Genomic DNA, 14251 nt, shown 5'->3' on the forward strand with positions numbered 1-14251 from the left:
ATCAGACATCAGGAATGGGGAAAAGACGGGCAGAATTTCAGAAACATTGTGGATTTTGCTGCTGTAAAAAAAATACTGATTCGACAGATTTTCTCCTTTTAATGGAGTTATTCAGTAAGAAGTATAGCATATCATAAGTAAATAATCTGGAAATTAATTACATATGGCGAATCTAATGCCTTGTTAATGTTGTGCTGATATCTCCCAGATTCTGTCACGGTATTGTCCAGTGTTGCATGGTTTTTCTGTTCTTTTTAGCATTTCTCCAGCACAAATCCTAGATCGGATCGCCTTCTACCCAGAATTTAATATTGAAGTACAGCGGGCGAAGGCCAGTGAAATGGGCCTGGGTGTTCAGGGCAGTGGAACAGCGATGAGGTACTTAGAGCTCTAGGAATAAGAGATACTTCAAAGCTGCTTGCAGGGTGTTAACTTGATTGCTTCAGCTTAGGGAGAAAGAGGAGGCAGCCTGGTGAGTCTGTCCTCACAGAAATGGACTCCTTCCTGAACCGCGAGGGTCCCCAGAGGGATCCGTCGGGGAGGGTTATGTCCTGCTGTATTTTCCTGGCAGAAGTGTGTTTATGTGCCCTTCGGGAGAGCACTTCAAAGCTTGGAAGGTTACTTCAAAAGCTCTGCATCCTCCCTCCATGACTGGAGCTAAACCGATTTGAGGGCTGAGCTCTGGAAACCTTGAATACACGGGCAGACCAGCAGGTAGGCCGAACACACATGCTTACCCAGAGCATCAGCTCAACGCCCCGCCCCTTTGCCTCTTCAGGGGGAGGAGGGAGGGGCTGTGTAGTGCGAGGCTCTCTGAAATCTGGGAAGGGACCTCTTTGTCTAGGTTAAGTCTGGACTTTAGCTGTGCTCTCCACTGAACCTCCGGGTTTGTTTCCATGGCACCAGGCCAGCCCAGCAGCATCTTCCAGGAATTCAGTGAACAACTGCCTTGCTTCTTGCTGCTGTGCCTGGGCACCTCAGGTCCTGGAATTCCCATTAGTTGACATTGACTTTTCTTTGGCTAGTTAAAAATAAATAAACAAACAAACAAATAAATAAATGAATGGCAAACTTCCTCTGCCTGACTCCTTCTAGGAGAAAGTCTAGAATATGGAAGGGAGCTCCATTCTACCTGGAGATGTGGGACACTGAGTAGATAGCTCCTGGAAGCCAGTGTTAACCACAAACATGCCGTCCAGGTCCCCTCCAAAAGCAGTTGGTTTTGTTGGTAGTGGTGGTAGTGGTGTTTTGTTTTTGTTTGTTTTTTTTCTCTCATCAAAAGAGACAAACACCAGATTTCCAGATGTATTCTTCAGGGCTCAGTCTTTCATCTAGAAGCCCATTCATTCATTGTAGCTGGCTGTTGAGTTATGACAATAGAAATGTAGGCTGCCCTCTTCCACGCCTATACTGCCTATACTGGAGGAACAGATAGGGCCTATACAGACCAGTAAAGGAATGTGATAGGCTAAGTATGGCGGCATGGGCCTCAGGAGGTTCGGTCAGGAAGGCTGTGGTTTAAGGCTAGTCTATGTTATACAAGAAGACTTTGTCTCCAAAAACCAACTTGACATATATAGAAGGGAGGGAGAGACTTGAGAAATGGAGGGAAGGGAGAAAGGAGGTAAGGACAGAGATTGAAACAGAGGTGGGGGGGAGGAGCTTTGCGGGCATAAGGACCAGGGAAGAGCATGAACACAGGAAATCAGAACTGGGAAGCTTCTACCTGCAGCTCAGCTCCAAAGCAAGGTCTCCAGTAGTCCTTACCATTCGGGCAAGGACAGACAGACTGCCCTTGCACAGAGGGCGTGCCCTCCAGTCAGACTTAAGACTGTGCAGCAAGGGGGATGTCGCTTCCTCTCTCTGGCATACCAGATGATTTTCGGAATGATGGCTTCCCGTACACGTCTCATCAATAAAGCTTTTCACCACTCCTAGAATACGATAGCTAAGGGAAGTTGCTACAAAACAAAATACATAAAACACGGAAACCCGATGTGTTTTAGGAAACCGATGCCTGCTTCTTACTAAGGGGGGAAAAAGCTGACATCAAGAAACAAAGGGCCCCTTGCCGCCCCGTTCTTATTCTATCCCGGGTTAGAAAACACCTTCTTGTTTATTCTGTGACCTGTGACTGCGGTACCTAGAGCTTAGCTCTAGAAATATAAAAGAAGAGAAAGATGTCTCCAAACAGCTTTTTTCTGAGCAGGCCCCCTCCCCCAGGGCTGTTCGCTGTCATCCTCTTTTCTTCTCGGCTTCCTCTTCCCTTCAGCTTGACGTCTCCTCAAACGCTACCTGACAGACTGCCGCCATCACCCCGTGAATGTAAGTAATTTCCTTATTGACAGCCCCCCATTCCCTCTGACATCTGCCAGCACTCTCTGACACTTGAATAAGCATTAAGACATTAACAGTCTGGCGCAGGTTTAAGGGCTGGAGTCGTAATGCTTGGCAGGCTTACTGCAAGGAGCCACGAGCAGAGAGACCCCCACCCATTCAAACTCCGCTGTCCTTCTGCTTGGAAAACGGAGCAGAGCCCGGAGTAAATGCCGATTACTCGCTTCACCGCGCTGGCATTTGGGTGTCTCCTGAAGCAGGCCAGATTGGACATGAAAGGAAGAGAAAAGAAAAACACACACACACAAAAACGCCTGCTTCTGAGGCAGTGTGAGGAGCCAGGGTGATGACGAGGCAGGTTGCTGTTTTGTGAGATGAGTTAATATTTTAAAGAGGTTGATTTGGGAAAAAGAGGCCACATCAAGGCCCCTCTAACTTCCACACGGAACGTTTACATCAGTCTTCTGATAATATCTCATCCGTCCCACATACTGGAGCTGGCAAACGCCAGTCTCACGCCGGGGATTTGTGAAAGCAAATTTGTCAGATTGAGGATGTTCAGAAAATGATTAGGAAAGAAGACCCGGACAGCCTTTGTTGCTAGAATCTGTTCGCGTCAAATGGCAAAGCCATTCACACTCAAGGTATTAAACCATTAAGCGAGTCATGGGGCTGCCTCAGTTCTGCGCTAAGGAGGGTTTATTCGGGATCAGAAACCTGTAATCCACCCAGGTGACACTAAAAATAACATCAAAATACAGAGTTAGAGCCCTGCCTGAGTGGGACGCTTTCTTGAGTCAAATATGACTAAGCGTGACTGCAGGAGGGGCAAAAAAAGAATTAAAATGGGCTGTATCGAAACTCAAGGTAGTCTGTAACCAATGGGGCAGCAAGATTCTGTGGCTCATGGCTTTCTTCACACCTCCTGGGGCCTGAGTCCATCGCTCCTCCATTTAGACCATGAGGCTAAGACAGCTGCAGCCGCTGTTTGGAAGCTGTTTGTACACACATATGCTGGCATTCCTTTGGCTAACTAACTACCTTTGCGTTCTTGTTTGATCTGGGCCTAGGGTCCCGGTGTCAGGATTGCAAATGAGGAAGAGAAGGTAGCTCAAAAAGAACAATGCTTTCCCTCAGACCACACGACATGGGTCATTAGGGGCTGTGTCATAATTCGAACCAGCCTCTTCACTCCCATGTTGGTATGCTTCAGTTACATTAAGCTCCAGTCCCAGGGAGCTGGGACCAAATTGCCAACAGCAAGGAGTAGTAAACCTGGAAGGGCAGTAGTCATCTTCCTGGGGCTGTAGGAGCTGTCTGTGGCCTCGCTAAGGTTGGTGGAGGCCTACTGTTGAAGCAAGGTCTCCCATCTGCTAAGGGCTCTGATGTGCTAGGTGGGGCAATGCTGTCTCTTCAGAGGTAACTCTGTCGGGACCAGCAACCAATGGATGGGGGGTATCTACAGGTGGTAAGAAAGGGGGCAATGCCGGGCGGTGGTGGCGCACGCCTTTAATCCCAGCACTTGGGAGGCAGAGCCAGGCGGATCTCTGTGAGTTCGAGGCCAGCCTGGGCTACCAAGCGAGTTCCAGGAGAGGCGCAAAGCTACACAGAGAAACCCTGTCTCGAAAAACCAAAAAAAAAAAAAAAAAAGAAAGGGGGTAAGTGTGCTGAACTAAGTCAGGTGCTAGTTAACTTTGGATCTGGGGTCAAGGGGACTCATAGGCCGGGCTGTTTAACTCTCATCTCTTCATTTACAAAGCAGTATAGCTTTATCCTCTTCATAGACTCGCGGTCTATGAAGCTAAGTCTTCATTCCATGAAGACTTAGCAAATGCTTAGTGTACTGAGTGTTCAAGAAATAAATGGCAGCATATTCTCAGTATTCATCCACACAGGAGCCCGTGTACAGCTCCTCTCCCCGACGGTCCACTCACCACCTCGTTTGGATGCCCTGTGGGTAACATGGCGTTAGTTCCTATGGGCTTCACCTGAGGCCCGACCCTGGTGATTTAACACCATTCTTTAGATGTTCTGTTCCAGATGCATACCCCCAGCCAGTTCATCATCCACACGACTCTAGTCATGACCATAAAGACCCACTAACTGTCAAGCCAGTCTCCTGAGTGTATTGTCTCATTTCTACGTAAGTTTGGGCTGATCACTTTTACAGACGGGACCGTTAAAGCTCTGAGAGGTTAAACAACCCGTCAGAAGCTTCCCAGTTGTTCAGTGTCACTTGATGGGAGGGTCACGTGACGCCAGAGCCTGTTTGGGTCTATCTAACCATCTAAGCTGATGCCTGCCCTTACCAGAGATGAGGCTGCCCCGCCTTGCCTTTCTCTTCTCCCCTGGTCTCTAGTGCACACAACAGGGGATCCCTCTTCCGCCAGCCCTCATATCTGTTGTGGGATAATCTTTCTGTACACTGTGAAGATGTGTCTCTGCCTAAGGGTCCCTTCTGATTGGTTTAATAAAGAGCTTAATGGCCAATGACTAGGCAGGAGGGGATAGGTGGGACTTCCGGAGAGAGAGAGAGGAACTGGGGAAGAATCTGAGGTACACACATGTGCAGGATTAAGCCAGTCAGATATGGAGGGAGTCACACATACTGAATGGAGGAGAGGTAACGAGCCACGTGGCAGAAGATAAACCAATAGAAATGGGTTAATTAAGTTATAAGGGCTAGTTGGGAACAAGCCTAAGCTAAAGCCAAGTTTTCATAATTATTAATAAGTCTCCATGTCATTATTTGGGAACTGGAGGTCCAAAGAAAGCCCAACTACACACATGGAATCTGTGAATCAGCTGTTCTGGTTTAGGGTCATTTTTCTATCTGCTGGATATTTCTTTCTGGGTGCCTCTTCCTCCTTCTCTATCCTTCCCTACATCCATGTCCTCTTCTCTTCCTCCCTTTCCTCCTTCCTCCCAGCCCTTCCTTTTTCTCTTTGAAATAGTGTTGCCACACAGCTGAGGCTAGACTTGAACTAACAATATAGCTCAGGATGACCTTGAATTTGCAATCTTTCTGCCTCAGCCTCCCAGATGAGCATGCGCCACCCCATCAAGCTTGGGCATCCCTTCTTAGACTCAGCTGGCTCCCTTTCTCACTCATCTTGCCTCCCATGGTGTAGCCAGATCAAGCTCCACACTCTATGACTTCACCATGCCCCGAAGAAGCCCTGAAGAAACTCCATGACTCCCAGTGTGCAGAAGACTAACACTGTGATCAGTCTTAGTGGGGAGTGAGATCTGTTTCCTCCACAATGTGCAGCTTAGCTTTGCGACGTTCCCCTGCCTTCTATGGATGCTCTCAGTAGAATGCCGATTCCAGATGGCCATAAATTTACACCCCTTGATCACTGAGACATCCCCACTCATAGACTGATGCCCTGTTTATCAGACGTGCTCACTGAATATTTATTAAATTAGTGAATGAAATTATTTTCCCAGCTAATGTGATTATACTCTTTCTGTGATATTTCAACAAGGATATCTTGGAAGAAATAAAATCTGCTGTCAGGTTGTTTGAAGATATTGATTTTTTTTTCAAATGAAGACAATCTGAATAAGGATTCTTAAGATTTGTCATACTGTATGTGGTTGTTTGTGTATTTATTTGCTGTGTTGTGAGTAGAATCCACGGCCTCGTGCTTGCTGGGCAAATTCTATTCCACAGAATGACATCCTCAGGCCCAAAACTTGTTATATTTTAGGAGTTAACATCTGTCAAGTTAGGGCTTTAAATGTTTATGAAGCAATGAATTTAATTGTGCTATTCCAAGATAATGATAGTATTTATATAAAAAATTTATTCTTAGTATTGGAATACCAACTTGAAATAGGACAACAAATGACTCCTTGCTTTGGCCAGTAGATGCCTAGCGGAGACAGTAGTATCAAGTCTTTTGAGATGTCTGCTGCAAGGAATCCTGGGACTGAGGTTCTGCTGTCCACTGCCTGCTGTGGGCCCTATCCACTTGTATTCCCTTCCTTCCTATCTAGGTGTTCACCATGTGCCCAACCTTCAAAGATTAAACCCCGTCCTCTCCCCGCATCCCTTCATAAAAATTTTCTAGTCACAAAAAATGTTCTCATTGTTGTAGCCTCGCCATAGCAATACAATACGTTAATACATGGTTTAGTCTATGTAATTCTAGTGTACTGGTTTTCACTAGCTTATGAGAACAGGGTCCATCACCCATCTCTTTGCCACTCTGCCTCCTACTTTGTATCACAGAATGCCCACAGGTGCTCAAGATGTACTTTGAATAAATAAACAGCTCTGTCAATGCAGGTAGACATAACAGATGGCTGATATGTTGGCATGAGGCATCAGGTGACTGGCCCAGTTAGTGAAGGAGGGGTAATCTGCATCTGTTGGAGGGTTATCAGAGGAAGGCAGCAGACACTGAGATAGGCAAGACCAAGGATTGAGGGAGTGTGGGCACAATGCTGGGGTTCAAAGCAATTCTGCCTCTTGTTTTTCATATGAACTTCAGACATCCATTGGCCTTTTCCCTATATCGGCATTAAGATCAAAGGAGAAATGAACACAAAGTAGTGATTCCTGTTGTAGATAGTCCAGCAACTGGAAAATTTCCAAATAAATACCACTCCACATGCTCTGCTGCTGGTCACGTGGACATGCACATCCATACACACATACATCTGCCTTAGGACCATGCCAAGTTATAAACTGGGAAACTTAAACAACATACCTTTATTTTTCACATTTCCAAGGCTGGAATTCTCAGACTATGATGTGGACACAGCTGGTCTCTCAAGGGGATTTGAATAAGAACACTAATTCACTTGATAAGGGCTCCACTCCATGTCCTAGCCACCTCCCAAAGGCTCCACCTCACATTACCACATTGAAGGATAACATGTCATCACAAACACCAGTCACTGTGCTGTCTCTGGCTGTTGTTACATGATCTATTATTATATTCTTTTCATTGCTACTGAACTTGCCAATGTGACTTTCCATTTGAATGTAAGTGATATGCCATAACTGGATAGAAGCTTCCAATGGGTACATATTTTTTTTCCTTCTATATTAATGGCATATCTGGGTCTTCCCATTCACATTGGATCTGATGCCCAGGAGCCAGCTGGAGCAGAACCTGGCACCTCCCAACCCTTATGCACCTGTGGCTACAGATCACTTAGATTTGGGGGAGTGTCACTGTGTCACAGACTGGTGAAAGTTGACCAGTTCACCGGTAGTCCAGCAACTGGAAGTACTTAGTCCCTGTAAAGTCATACAAGAGTGCTCGGACTGTAACGAAAGCTCAGTGGTGACCATCAGGGCAAGCGTACTCTTACTTTGGATATAACCTTCTCATTTGCACTGGCTTGTCTTAACAGGAAGAGCCACATCCCTGGACTCGCTGAGGTAGTCCTTCCAGCGCGAGCCTCTGATGAGGAGTAGGAAGCACAAGTTCCATTTAAAATCTGCCCTTTGACCGTGGTCCGAGGCCTTAGTTTTTCTGGAGCTATTTCTTTATAGATAATTACTGAAATTCCTTCCAGTTTAAAGAAGTTTCTGTGTCTATAGGTAAGCAACTGCTGGAATCTTCCTTATAAGTGAGTGTCACCAACACCACTTGCAAAACTGGGCCATCAGGGGCCTCAGCTTCTTGGTTCTTTTCTGCCTCCACAGGGCTTTGGTTAACCCTTAGCTGTGGTCAGCTTTCTAGGTGATGGCATTTTCATAGGGCCCAGAAAAATGACACTTTAAAATTGTTTTATTTCCTCTAACTTAAGGTCACAAAACTCTTGGACAGAGGGTGGAAAAGTCATTTCCTAGGAAAGGAGAAACCACGGTGCTTCATGGGGATGTGAAAGCCCCTTTGGTTGACAGGTACGCCTCTGACTCAAAGGGCTTAAAATAAAAAGTGGGTACAACTGAAGAGAGTGCACGAGGCTGCTGCAGTACAGTTCTCGGGCCGAGAACCAGAACCCCAGCTGGCTTCCAGCTGGGTGACCTTGTCACTCATTTTCCTGGGTTTGGATTTCCCCATATGTGACAATAAGGGCTGTGCAAACTCCTGTTGAGTGCCCACTAATGTCTTATCACTATGATTCCATCAAAGCTAATTGACAAGGCTGTTTATTGCAGGCTTTAAATGGCAGGTCTCTTAATTTGTAGACTAGGGAGGGATACCTTAAGGGAGGGAAATGTCTACAGTGGAAGCCGGGTCCACACAAATCTTCTGAATTGCTAAAATGTTTTGATCCTAGAGGAAGAATAAAAGAGCCTGATTTATGGTCATGTAACAAACAGACCATATTCATACAGTCACAACAGCTGGGCAAATGTCCTTTCCTGCCTGCTCTGGAAGTTCTAGTTCTCTGGAAGTTCTAGGATCTGATGAAGGACCCAAGCTCTGGCATATTCCTCCCAGACAGCAGAAGTCTGTCCGTGGTGTGGCACCCATCCTCAGTATCTCAGCTAGAGACGTATCAAGCACCAAAGCTGGTCCATGGATTAGTGTAGTACTAGTTTCAGGACCTAGGTCCATGTGCCATCACCTGGGTTGGCAGGTGGCTGCTGTTCTGATGTCCTTGGCCACAGCAGAGGTGACAGGTCTTCTATCCTGCCTTTCCTTGGATTCCCATAGCCACTCTCACCAATAACTAGACTTGGTTCCAAGATATGTGCTCATATAGACAACCTAAGCATGAAAGTGTGCTCTAAGACACGCATGGGACATGTTTCCCCATCTTCAAAAACATCGTTCTTCCTACACAGACTATATGATTACAAAAGCTATTGGAACCCACCCTCAGCCTCAGGAGTCAGGAGGGCATGTCAGAGCACAGATCCCCGATGAGCTCCATTGCTTGGGAGCCTCTATGGAGGACACAGCAGATGGAAAGTCTCTAGCTGGTGTTCTTCAAACTCTAGTTCTCTTTCTGCCACTCCTCAGAGGGTACTGGAAGCTTATAGCTGGCCGCAATGTGTGTGTGTGCGAGAGTGTGCATGTGTGTGTGTATGTTTGTGAGTGTGAGTGTGTGTGTGTGTGTGTGTGTGTGTGTGTGTGTGTGTGTGTGTGTTCAATAGCTGGCCCACACCTGCCTAAAGAGGACTTTTGTTTCTGTGACTCCTTTCAGATGGCCAACATTTTCTTGGTACCTTTTCACCAGAAGCGGTTTCTACCTAGCCCTTCCTCTCTCTTTTCACTAGAGAGGTCTGTGTAACAGCACTGGGTCAAGCAGGGACCCCGCGCCTGTGGAGCTGAAGGGAGTGGGCTCCGTTAACTGCGCCCTTGCACTCTGACTGGCATACCGTTCTTTCTTGCTTCTCTTACTCACCTTTTCACCCAGCTAGAGTGAGCAAGATTCCCTTTCCTTCACAGACTCCCTCACTGGGGTGAGCTTGAAGTCAGTCAGCTTTCTTACCACACTGACCTTCCTCCACATGAGGGCGTGGGGCCAGTTTTCACTTCCGAAAAAATTCCTCTAAAAGTGGGACTCTGGAGACTCTCCAGTAAATGAAGATAGACTTGGTGAAGAAATTCCAACCCTACAAGCAGATAATTAAGAGAGATTTTCCAAGCCTAGGGGGAAATCAAAGACCATTATGTATGTATGGTTTGCTTTAAACCACTTTTATTACAAATTGAGCCCCCATACAGCTGTGCAGCCACGGAGGGGGAGAACACACAGCCAAGGAAACAATTAAAAGCCGTGTGGAAGCGGGCCTTCTGGTAGCTAACAGGAGCCATACATTCTGTTTTCTAGCTTGTTGTGAGTAATTTCAAAACCCCAAATAAGTAATTCTATTGCAGTACTAAGAAGGAAATGGTGAACAGCTAAGGATAATAATTCAAAAATTCCCCCACCCTCCCTAACCCAGTTCTTCTCTTTCGACAAAGATGTGGAAAGAGGGATCTGATTTGTGGAAAGCTACCTGAAGTCTAGGGAAGTTCAGAGGGGAAATCTAGAAGCAGGCAGGCTTAGAAATGCAATTCAGTTCTGCCACCCAAGAGCTGTGTGGTCTTGGGCAAGTTCAGTCTCTCGGAGCTCACTTTCCCATGGCTGATGGAGCTATTGTGATCAGCACATGAGACAAGATGAGAAAAGTGCCTGGCCCATGCTAGATAGTCACTGGATGATGCCTGTGTCCTCTGGAAGGAAGTTACCCAGAAACTCGTTTTTCCCATGTTTTCCCTCTTATAACTGCTAGAAAGAATTATGGTATCAAAAGGTTCTGTCACGATCAAAGATCACAAATCAAATGCTTTGCTAGGCCTTCATTTTGTGATTTGAGTGGAGGAAAAAGAAAGCAAATGGGAAGAGCCTTGTCCTATCTAAAGAAAGCAACCAGTGCGAGGGTTGAGGACCTAAATTAAATCAGCAGGCTAGAAGACCTAAATTAAATCAGCAGAACCTATGCTTAAAAAGGCACCAGGGTGCCTTGTGTATGGGCTTTCAATCTCAGTGCTGGGGAAGAGGAAGAAGGGCCCATGGGACTTGCCGATTAGACACTCTGAACTACTTGATCAGTCCCAGTTCAAAACCAGGGTTGATCTGAAGAAAAGATCAGTGGTTACGTACTCTTTCTAAGCAGTTATAGGGCCTGGACTTCAGACCCCAGCATGTACATAACACACATACCTGTAATGCCAGCTCCAATGAATGTGGGGACAGAGGGCATCCTGGCTTCCCACCTACATGGGAAAATCGAGCCCCAAGTCCCGGGAAAGATCCTTCATCAAAGGAACAGGACGAGAGTTGTAGAGGGCGACACTTGTCACTCTTTTCTGGCCTCTTATAAAGCTACAAAACACAAGGTGACAGCTCCTGAAGAACACCACTGAAGGTGTATCTTGGCATGAGTGGGCACACACACATATACACACACACACACACACATACACACACACACACACACACAGATATGCATGCATGCACACATGAGACTCATGCACTCCCCATGTGTGTACACATACAAAAACAAAGAGAGATGACAAGTGTTGTGGGTGGATATTCATTCTGTCAATAACTTTGGAGTACCAGCCTTAGGGTGTACATGACCGCTTAAAATCTGAGGAGGGGGCAACCGGTCATTCTCTTGGGGTGATAGGAGACCAGATGGCTGGATCCATATGTTCCTGGGCAGAATGGAGGACAATGATGGCTGTTTACTTGGTTCTGTATCCGTGAGTGAATTTTTCCCCATTTCATATCTTAATAAATCCTTGATACGCCTTAGACAGACTCTCCTGGGTTTTGCATAACAAGTGATGCCCAACGTAGGGCACAAAACCACATGCCTCAGATTAAGAGTCTCATGCTCGACCGACTGAGCTGGCTGGGTTAACTCATTTAAATCAGAATTCATATCTAATTTAAGAGGGTCTATATTCCTTCTAAAGGTAATGGTGAGCTTGAGCCTTATGGGTGTGGTGTGCACCCAGTATTAGCTGGAAATTTCACATAAAATGGCTCTTAATACAGTTAATAAGTCCACAGAGCTTAAAAGCACATCTCTAGTATGGTTATGTAGCCCAAGGGCTGCAGTGTAACTTCTAGAAGGTGAGCATTCTATGATTACTCTTCTGTATAGTAAAATGTTGGGTTTGAATGCAATTCTTCAGACAATTCCATTCAGTGCAAATAAACTAACGTACTAAATATCCCTTCCTGCATATTTCTGTTTCCAGGAGGTGAAGAGTCAAAAATAACCTTGATGAGCTGTGGTGGAGTTTCCTGGGAGTCAGCTGACTGCTCCTGAGCATGTATAGGTAAGATGAATTCAGCTGTGCTGACTGAGATAGTTTCAAGGTGTGTGCCTACCAAGTACTGTGCTTCCAATACTTGCCTACAAAATACAATGCCTCCAACATTTGTCTACAAAATACAGTGCTCCCCAACACTTTTCAGGGCATCACCAAGAAGTGAGGCTATTAACCAGAGGTATGGACATTAGTCTACAAAATTGTTGTCTTCAAATCTTAAAACAAAGAGCTAAGAAGAAATCACTTTGTTTTTCAGAGGCTCCAGCTGAGCTTCCCAGTTACAAAGAATGCTCCCGAGAAGGGATGCTTGGGAACCATCCGAGGCTGAAAGCATTGAGCTGCCAGTCTTTTAATTAACTTGCTCCAATCCATTTCTGAGCCAACCACAGAGGGAAAAAGAGAAATCTTATTTCAATATCAAAAGTCAAATAAAATGTTAAATTTCATTTTTGATTGACAGTCTCCCACACAGTCACATACCCTAAAACTAGCAACTATAAATTCAGACCATTTGTAAAGCCCAAGGGGTTTCCAGAGTATGAGACAATCCAGATACATGTGCCTCATTCCACAGAAGCCATCTCCTGTGGAGAAAATGTACTGGTGACATCCATCTTGATGGGAAATAGGTATATTAAGATAGGAGGTACCTCAGGTACAGCAGGATTATGATAGCAGAAACATGGAGTTCTCCTAACGATACATATGGGTTTGTTCAGAATTGGCTGAAGGAAGCCGAGTTATTGATATCGTTTCCCACCACATCAATGTGTCCTGCAATCATGCCTCCATCAAAGAGTTGCTCAATACATAACTGTCCACGCAGTAGTATGCAAGTATCGGACCTGAGGTCAGACCCACTAGACAGACTAGCAACCTTGGTGACACACTGCTCAAGTTACTTCTTATTTTTCTAAGCTTCCAGGGCTAAAGAATGCAGGAATTCCATAAAGAAAATGAGCCTTAAAAGATGTCCACATTCCTATCCACCCTAAACACCATAGAGTTTCTTTCCCTCTCAAAGTACTAAAGCATGCTATGTCAAGAAGCACCAATAGGATCTATAGAAAGGGACGAACATTATTCTACTAAAATGATGTTTCAGGGACCTGCAATAAAAGGAGAAGCAGACACCAGAACAAAGCTGCCCTTCTGGGAAGCAAACCATCACACGGAATTTTTATTTGAAAAGCTCATCTCCGGTTACTTTCCTTATTTCCCACTTTCTTCCTTTTTCATGACCCCACGACGACTCCCTATCTCAAACATTTGACCCGGATGGTAAATAAATATATTGTATTTTGAAGGTAAATATATTTCAATCACAGCCCTGAGAATGCCTTCATTTGAGAAAGCTATTCAGTCAAATTTAAGGATGCATAAACCAGTAAGATGACCTTTTGTAACCACCCATGTCCCCTGGGATTATCGTGTTCCCAGGGTATTTCATCATCTCCATGGGGTCAATGGTACAGTTGGCTTGAATGACAGAAGTCCAAGGCATACAACTAGTCCAGTGTGGGTATTTAGTGGTGCTGAAGTGGTAGCTTCCCTTGAAAATAGCGCCTCACAATGGAATCCCCAGTGGCATTCATTCATTCATTCATTCATTCACTTTGTTATTTTCACTTTATTTAAAAGGACACTGAAGACACTAGTCTGCAAGGCTATAGAGGTCTGCTAGGCTATTTGTGTAGACGTCAGGACATGAACTTTAATTGAGATAATGGTAATATTTCAATGCAGATTACTGCTTTCTGTTCAAATTCCTGCTGTCATTCCAATTAGAATCAATGGTCTTCTTTCTTACTAATTCCCTCCAATGTGTAGGTTGCTGCTACCTGCTAGGAATGTATTAGATTTTCTTAATAAAGATAGATCTGTCTCAGCAGTGGGCTAAGTGGAACAGTGAACAGTTAATTCTTGCTTCATTAAGCCAAACCAAATAATTCCCTTTAAATGAAGAAACTCATCCTGCTTCCCGGTAAATATTTGGTATTGAAGCAGCAATGAGAAGCCACGCTATGCAAACCTCACTGCTCTTTAGGGGGTCCTGGGGGCATCTCTGCTGGTACCCCACTGAGAATGATCAACAATCAAAATAAAGCACCGGTCTAGAGGACTAAGTAGAATAAGCTTTGTGAAACTGACTCCTAGAGTTTGTG

General features: G+C 45.3%; 1 protein-coding gene and 1 long non-coding RNA gene across 11 annotated transcripts in view; one reads left to right on the forward strand and one right to left on the reverse strand.

Annotated features, from left to right (window-relative positions):
* Nucleotides 1-14251, reverse strand: part of Rasgef1b (RasGEF domain family member 1B) — a 525136-nt gene that overhangs the window by 56868 nt on the left and 454017 nt on the right. The window lies entirely within an intron of this gene.
* Nucleotides 91-14251, forward strand: part of LOC128108643 (uncharacterized) — a 71874-nt gene continuing 57713 nt past the window's right edge. For 4 of the 6 annotated variants that reach the window (XR_008217556.1, XR_008217560.1, XR_008217558.1 and 1 more), the window contains exons 1-2: nucleotides 92-2325; nucleotides 12012-12092. This is a non-coding gene — a long non-coding RNA (uncharacterized LOC128108643). Of the gene's footprint in view, nucleotides 2326-12011; nucleotides 12093-14251 lie in introns of all 6 variants that reach the window. The other 2 variants (XR_008217557.1, XR_008217561.1) reach the window with 1 other exon arrangement.

Source organism: Peromyscus californicus, unplaced genomic scaffold (genome assembly GCF_007827085.1).
Source record: "Peromyscus californicus insignis strain IS unplaced genomic scaffold, ASM782708v3 Scaffold_13__1_contigs__length_99412109, whole genome shotgun sequence".
Taxonomy (NCBI): domain Eukaryota; kingdom Metazoa; phylum Chordata; class Mammalia; order Rodentia; family Cricetidae; genus Peromyscus; species Peromyscus californicus.